The sequence below is a fragment of the Lepeophtheirus salmonis genome, chromosome 2, assembly GCF_016086655.4.
Source record: "Lepeophtheirus salmonis chromosome 2, UVic_Lsal_1.4, whole genome shotgun sequence".
Lineage (NCBI taxonomy): Eukaryota > Metazoa > Arthropoda > Copepoda > Siphonostomatoida > Caligidae > Lepeophtheirus > Lepeophtheirus salmonis.
Genome location: NC_052132.2, coordinates 30733149 through 30741968, shown reverse-complemented (window position 1 = coordinate 30741968; position 8820 = coordinate 30733149). Strand labels below are relative to the sequence as shown.

The 8820-nt window shown below is 30.4% G+C and overlaps 1 long non-coding RNA gene across 1 annotated transcript in view; it reads left to right on the top strand.

Annotated features, from left to right (window-relative positions):
- The first annotated feature begins 515 nt into the window (after positions 1–515).
- Positions 516–8820, top strand: part of LOC121113681 (uncharacterized) — a 58652-nt gene continuing 50347 nt past the window's right edge. The window contains exon 1 of the long non-coding RNA XR_011779019.1: positions 516–675. This is a non-coding gene — a long non-coding RNA (uncharacterized lncRNA). The remainder of the gene's footprint in view (positions 676–8820) is intronic.

Below are 8820 nucleotides of genomic sequence, written 5' to 3'. Positions count from 1 at the left end.
AAAAAATCAGTATTGATCTGCTCCTAAACAATTTTTTTCTTATCGAACAATGTCAGTTATTTAAGAAATAAGAAAAAATGACTATTTTTGTAGATAATTTGGGGTTCACAGATTGAATTAAAGTCTACAATATACATTTTGTTCGACAGTTAAAATGACGTTCGTTTCCACCAAAATATCGTTCTAAAAAAACCCTAAGGACTGAATTGAAAAAAAAAAAAAAGTTTTCAGACCGAGTCTCAACACTAACAGATATGCATATTGTATACTACGCTTTAAAACTGTGTCAAGTCAATACAGTATTATATTATTGTGCTTTTTTTTTCGTACAAAAAAGTGTCCAGCTCTATATACATGTATGTTTGTATGTAGAATATAACCACATAAGAACGCGCGCTCATTTATTTACTCCAGACCATGAGGAGCAACTCGTATGTGAAAAAAAGTACATACATACATTCAAAAATAAATAAAACCAAAAATATGAACAGAAGAAACAAATCTTACATTATTACCTTTTTTCCTTACATGAGATGTTGTTGGAGTTGTATATTTATTCATTCTCTTAAAGTGGAAGTGTATCATCAAATAGGCAAAGTACATACTTATTCATTTTGTGTATCATATTGTTTATATGAAGTTGAATAGATTTTGAAGATCATGGACTTATTTAAGGTAAGAAACTGAGACGCATTCTATAAATAAGTGAAGACTTTATATTTAGATGTCTAGGTCATTGTATTATAGGTATATACAAGTCTATCGACATTTTTCCCACTTGAGTCATATATTCTTCTTCTATTACATATACACGTTATGAACATACACGGAGTTATCTCCATTACACAAAAATTATCATTTATTTTCGACTTCTTTTCTCATGATCAATCGATTCATTGAATTGAAGTTAGAGCTCCTTTTAAACTTATAACAATTAACAACAATTATTGAACTAATTATTACATATTTTGCAATTAATTGGCTAACTAACAAATGATTTTAGGACTGTCTCTGCTTATTTTTAGAGGAGAGGTTGGATGGTAGAATAAAGGTTTAGTGCATAGTTTGTATTTAGAAACATATTTCGTTGGTAATTCCTTGGGAATAATATATTCAACGATATCCGTGGTACGAAACGAGCTTTTTGTAGAAAAAAATAATTGTTAGAATTTAAAATGGGTAATGAAAAATCACCCATCGTTGCATATATTGGTTTATTGATATTTTAGAAAAAATGTTGAACTCTATACATGTATTCAGCCCATATTTTACTCATATCTACATATTGTTGTACTCATTAAATAAAAATTGACTCATTTTGGGAGAAGGAAAAATGTCGTCTTTATTCCGGATATTTAGAGTTCCATTAGGCTACATACTTTACAATCAGTATGGGTCAGAGATCTCAACTCAACATGTATATATTTTGAAATTTTCACCATAATTTAAAAAAATGTTGTCAAAGAAATATGCAAATACTATGTTTCTCATAAAACGATATTGCAACAAATACAACTTTGAGAACCTTTTCATTACATTGATTAAATCAATATTTTAAATAATCCATTAGGTATGAATGGATTTCAATTATTAATAGATAAAAATTGATAATTATTTCCACTAGAAATAAAGGCCAAAAAATGGATTATATTTAAAATGATTAATACTGGCAATAATTTTATTTGAAGGAGTCAAAATAGGAATTATGTAATTGAATATAAATATACATAAAATGGTAAAAAAAACTACATAAGCTCCGTTATTGGTTAATCAAGGTAAATATGTCTAACTGAATGAACAGTTAGTTTTTTGTCTGTGTTTTTAATACAAAGTTAATATCCGTATTCACGAGGAGATTCATATTTGAGTTGAAAAACGAGTTATTAGTTTGGATACTTATTATGTTAGTTATTATCTACATAAATGGAAGGTCAGCGCAGCCGGGATGTATTTGCAAGTGTGGGGAGGGGGCAAATAATATCATGGTGACCTCAAAGTCATGCCAACTTAGAACTTTATTAGAAAAATATTACACTTAGTCTAACAAAGTGAGAAGTCAATGGCACTGATTAAGGTGCAAACAAAATGAATGAAAATCAAAATTATAGGTGATATTTGTTTCCATGTACAGTTCGATCTTTCATTCCGTGTATGTACAGGGTGCATGAGGAAACTTTTCCGAAATTGGTCACTTTTAAAACTGTGTAGAATATATAACTAAAATTACATTTTATAGATAATATTTATTTATAAAATAACTAGCATAACTCAATGGGGCTCTCCTTGGAAACAACATCATTCACGATATAAGAACCAAACCTGGAGCAAGTCTTCTGGATGTATTCCTTGGAAATTTACTTTTAGTGCTGCATGACTTTAGTCTTCAACTAGTGCATATTGAGTTATAAATATTACAATTTTGGCCTCCAAAACCCTCAGCCACTTTAGTTAAGAGGATTGAGATAAGACAAGGATGCCGCCAAAAGACTTTGTCTTTTTGTAAGAGGCAAAGTTTTACAGGCAAAACTGTTGAGCCTTCGGAGATGTATAAGACATCCAGAGTACATACATAATTGCCCTTGATATAATTTATACTCATTATCTGGAGGACAGTCAACCTCAAAATATGGAGTACGACTTTTTCCTATTGCTCGAAGAAGTATGAGCCAATATTCTTGTCATCAAACGCAATAACTCCCAGGTACATGACCTGAGCAGCTGGATGATATGTTCTGTATGTCTTCTTAACTTATTTGAATGGTCTTGTTGGCTTAGGGCCTGGTCCATAATGAAGATCTGTCTGCCCAAGAAAATTTCAGCGTCCACAAGATCTGGTGTTGGTAGAAGGCCTAGCACCCACTGCAGATGTACTCATCTGTCATGACATGCCATTGCTTTCTGAGAGTGGCTAAAAGGGCCTTGGTGTTTGGATGAAGGACACTGCAGGCCTTCATTGTCATAAGGTATGAAGGGGGGGGGGAAGTGTCAAAAAAAACTTCAATGTTGCAACGTAAGAGATGGTTGTCTTTCATTACTGGTGTCAAAAGTGCCAACCTCATAAGGCTATTTCCAACCTACTTTTTTGATAGCTATCTTGATTGTCTGGTTTGAAACCCCGAGATCTCTTGCATGGGTCCTAATGAACTTGATGGGATTGACCTGGGCTGGTTTTTTTTAAAATCCTCTGGGTCCAGTCTGGCCTTGTTAACATAAACTTTCTTCCACTCCAACGTTTCAGACTTGCTGACGACGTAGATAGTGGTCCTCGAAACGCCCAACTACTTGGAATGACCGAATAGAAATTTGTCGATCACATACAAGTGTCATTTTCTAGGCTAAAGAGCTTAGATTTGTTGTTTTTTTGTTACTAATTGTATATACTTGAATATATCAAAATATGAATTAATTTCAAACACTCAACCTTCATTAATTATTGAATGGGTAAGTGTTTAGATTTCAATAGACCATCCTTTATAAAGGAGGTTTGAATTACCAATGTAGGAACATGAATATACAAAGATGTGTTCATAAGTGTTTACCATCCAATTTATATAATGTATTTTAACATGCATCTACAAAGTAAAATGAGTAAATAAGAGGTCTTAAGATAAACTTTATTTAGACAATAATTATAATTGATTACACCACTTGTAGCGTCTAGTAAAAATATTTTTTGATCTTCTTCATTATTGCCCATTTTATAACCAGGTACGTATAAAAACCTACAAAAAAATATAATTCTCTCACTCATCACCAAGGAAGTTATCTTAATGTGGAATAGTATACCTATGTTTGGTATATATAATATACATATATTTAAATTGCCTATCTATGTGTATAGAACAGAATACTTATAATTCTTAGGATTACTATTTTACCTTTTTGTTGGTGCTATAATTCTTAACGTTTCATGAATTATGTATTTCGAAGCTTCAGAAAAAAATTTATCTTTCTATTTCTAAAAAACTAGTATAAATTGACAAAGTTATAAATCGTTGGCATTTTGAGTACAAAAATAAAAGGGAGAAATATAACAGTTGAAGAACGCTTAGAGGTGGCAGCTTATTTATAGTGCCTTGCCAGTCCTTATTTAGGCCTGAAGACTGCAGTCCCGTCCATTTAATTCTCAGTCCAGTTTATTCCTGCATATCAGTTCTAAAAACTTATGAAGATATGTCCTTGATGATGTCACTCAACCAAGGACGGATATGAACTCTCCTAAGAGTGGACTAGACCGAATAACTAAGGGCTGACACAACATTATTTAGTTGTCATGACGTTTTATCTGGTTAACTGCTCTAAAAAAGCTAGAAATAAACACAAATCCCACTCCGTATCTATCAACCAGATTACTCTAATGTAAAGCCCCAATTCTACTTTGGCTTCAACAATAACTTATAATTAAAACTCCCCAACAAATCCTGGATGTTACTCTCCGTCATTCATGAGCACATGTATATGTGATTACTTTATATGCATTTATTTGTTCTCTCTTCAATAATAAAAATGTATTATAACAGCTTTAGAAAATAAAAAACTCTGCTCAGATTAACAACAAGTAGAAACTCTACATATACATGGGTTAAATATAAGGTGTATAAAATGTGACCAGAACGCATTGGAGATTTTTTTTTTCCAAGTCAGTAATTTAAAGAGTCTTTATTATTTTCCAAAACTGTTATTATCATTCTTGTATTGTTGATGATAGAGCATCTAAGCAGCATGAGGATTTGTTGAAAGTTATAATTATAGTATATAATAACATTATAGTAGATTTGATGATCGACATCGATGTAAATCTTGCTTGAGTCTTGCTAAATATGGTGTGAGGTTTGTTTTTATTTTCTACCTCCAAGTTTTTATCTGAAATGTAAAGATATTTTGGTTTATTTTTAAATTTTATTCTTCATATGTGAAAACTTATTTAAAAATTTGAGAAGTCAGTTGAATTAGCACAACGTTAACTTTATTGTATCACACAACCTTTCCTCAAAAAAGAAACAGAAAAAAGTCCCAAAATCATTAGCCAAATGAATTAATCACACCTACGACTATTTATCTTTTAAGCTCTCTATACTACTTATTTGTCTACAATTTTAAAATGGTTTTACATACCGGAGGCTGCATAAATACGCGGAATATTTGCGGCAAATAATTAAATGTGTAATAAAATTCGTATGACGTATTTTTTTTGAGAATTATATATTAGAGAATTTATTCCGGTATAAAATTTAATATAATTACTGAAATTAACCGCCATCAGCTGGTATGACACCCTCCAAGCGCCCACGGAAGCCCTTGCAGACATTGATGATGTAATGCTCTTCCATGGTTGCCCATTGCTCATTGACGCTGGCCTTCAATGAGTCCAAATTCGGGTGGCGGGTAGCACAGGCCCTCTTCTCAATTTGCCACCATTCACTGTAGTCAAGGGGATTCAAATCAGGTGATTGAGGTGGCCAAATGTTTTGTTCCAAAATGGGATGTTGGCAGCGAGCCAATCCTGAGTCATTTCAGAAGTATGGGCACCCACTTTCAGATCTTTTCTCTCCTTGACAAGCTTCTGGACCTTAAACACAGTAGTCCTGGATAGTTCAGTGTCCTTGATTATCTCCTTGACAGACTTACCAGCGCAGAGGAGAGAGGCAACCATATGACGTTTGGCCTCGTCATTCATCGTAAACGACTTTGTTTGATGCGAGTAAGAAAAACAAAAACAAAGCCAAAAGATTTACCGAGTTACTTGTGCTGGAATTTTTTCCCGTCACGGAACCTCGAGATATAAGCGTTTAAAAATTAGTCTGCGTATTTATGCAACTACCGGTATATATATATTGCTTAATATTAAAATTCTACTTAGATACTGTATTCTAATAGTGCTAAATAATGGTCTATTAAAAACTTAGCTATACATTTCTAATTGTATATGATACCCAAAAATTTTCTTTGAAATGATAAAATAACCAATATATTTATTACAACTACGAGGGATCAACAAGAAATTGTAATCTTGTCCTTATGGAAAGGACCATAAATATAAATAGTTTATTATTTCGTTAAAATAATAAATTTATGAAACAGCCATGACGTAGAAAGCGAGACGAGGGGATTGGCAGCTGATAACAAAACAAATTTCTTATCAAGGTAACTCCGTGTTTAAGCTTTAAGCCAAATGAGCTTATTTGATACATATTTGAACAAGATATTGTTCTTAGCAGTATTTTTTGCCTGCTACTACTCAATAACTAACATTGTACTCAGTCTCCCTGAATTCTCTAAAATGCATTCGTCATTACGAAAAATGGCATTGTGACGTCATCTGTTTTACAATAAAAAGAGACACCTTGAGTAGAAAAAATATAACTCCAGGACCATGCATCTCTTCAAGCTAACAAGTGGGGTTTCCTACTATGTTCTAACGCTTGAAGTTGAATGTCATCATCTAAATATCTCAAAGCTCTGTATCAATATAGCTGTCTTGAAAACCAAGTAAGAATATCTTAGAATTAGGTGGTAAATAAAGTTGAATTGTTTGTTTCCCATATTTAAATTCATTATTAAATTAGGTGTAGCACTATTTATTTAGATTAGTGTTTTACTATCTATACGGGTTTCGGGAAAAATAAGGCTCTACAGCTACAAATGGAAATATTCTTACATCAAATTGTATATCCTGTTTCCTGTGAAAAAATTAATAATAAAATTAAAATATGAGCAATTTAAAAAAAATAAGATTTTGTGTTATATACAATAAAGGAAGCCAGAATCAATATTAAGTGTAAATAACATCATTTTTATGTATTTTCCAATAAATTACCGTCTATCTCTATTAACAAATTCTTCTTATTTTGTCTTTGAAAGACCTGATAATTGTACTTAAAGTAGCAAAAATTGATAATCACAATAAAAGATTGGGACAGATTATATTTGGAAGGCCATTTTGGAGTTAATAAAAGTATCTCAAATCAAATAAAGGCACTAAATTATAATTAAAATTCTTTAGTATCTTGTCTCATGGACAAATATGAATATCAAGCCTTTACTTGACTTAAATATGTATTATGAAATATTGGGCTGTATGTATATGAAGTAAAAAATATTTAAAGTTTTTCATGATTTTTTTAAAATATTATTTTATGTTGACACACTAAATATACTCGTACTGGCAATTCTCAGTGGCTAAAACTTGGAGTTTTATTTATACACACAATATGATTTTTTCACTCAAGGACACATGCAATGACATATTCACGCAAATTAAATACAAATACACTTTTGTAATTAATAGTTACTGACTCTTTAACTGCAAATTAAGTAAACATACTAGTGATGGGACAATTCCCAAAAAGTCCCAGTTTCATATTTGACATAATCGTTAAAAAATGCGATTTTGCTGTTAGGATAACCCACATGATTAAATTTTGGGGGAGCATATAAAAAAATTTGAAAAATTGAATTCTTTCGGAAAAATAATTCAAAAATTATATTTCAAATAGTGTTTATTTTGAAAAAAAAAGTACAAATATACAATTCGATAATAATTTTTTTTTTCAAAAATCCTCACTTTTAAGAAAATTAAATTTTTTTGAATAAAATTTCAAAAACCCATAGTTATTTCCAAAATAAAAATAAAAATTATATTTATATAAAATTTTTTTTTTTTAAATTCTAATAAAAAAAAAAATCAAATAAAGTGTTCACAGAAAATTAAATTTTTTGAAAAAAAAAGTTTAAAAATGCAATTAAATTATCTCGTAACAAGCAAAAGTTATTTAATGTTGAGGGTGGTGTCTATTTTTAAAGTTTTATAAAAGTAATAAATAGTTAAATACCAGTTATAAATAAGAATTGGAATCGCAAATTCAAAAAAATTTCCCAATACCGATCCCAATTCCAGAAAAACACGTGATTAATGATTTTGATTACGATTAATTGTCCTATCACTAATACATATATAAATATTAATCATCAATTCATCACTATTTATAGAACGTAAAACATTTTTATTTTTAAACTCTACGTATTTTCTGTTTTTTTTATTAAATGAAGGAGGGCTTAATTTAGAAGAAATTTAAAGTGTTTGTCCCAGGGATATATTTTGTACACAAAATATTAATTTCTTAAATTACTTATTTATTATTAGTTTTAATACTCAGTCCAAAGCAGATTTTTTTTTCCTTTGGGTTCTTGTGATTATTTTTAGAGCCATTTGAACCAATATTTATATTCAGACCGTAGACCGTAATTTACTCCTTTTTAAATTGTTAACCGAGTGGCTAATCTCCATTGTGCGAGGTATAATATGCACTCTGAAGCACAAGTACCAGGAACTCTCTTCTTGGCTTTGTGAATACGTCTTTGAAAGAATATTAATTCTGGGCTCCCTCTCCATCGAATGGAAATAATACTAATACTATAATTAAATGCAATATGACTATACTAATATAAAGTGTTTACTCACGTTTACTTGTCAGAACTCGCTCGAGAACCTCATTTCTTGATCTGATTTGTTAATAACGGTTTGTTTTTTTCCTCCTTCGTTATTGTAATTAGAACTTATAATATTTTAAATTCTTACATTGATTTGTTTGTATTTTTTATAATTATTATTTGGACAATGAATGTTTTGTTTGTTTTGGATTACAAACTTACAAGATATTTGATTGGTGTAATTTATCAAATATATTTCTTAAAAATTTATAACTATATAATTTTTTCCTAGCCATTATTTAAAATATTAAAGAATTGCAATCAGCATTGGGAATAGTTATTAAAATTACATGGGAGTTTGCATCAAGATTTTTTTTGGAAATCTTTCGA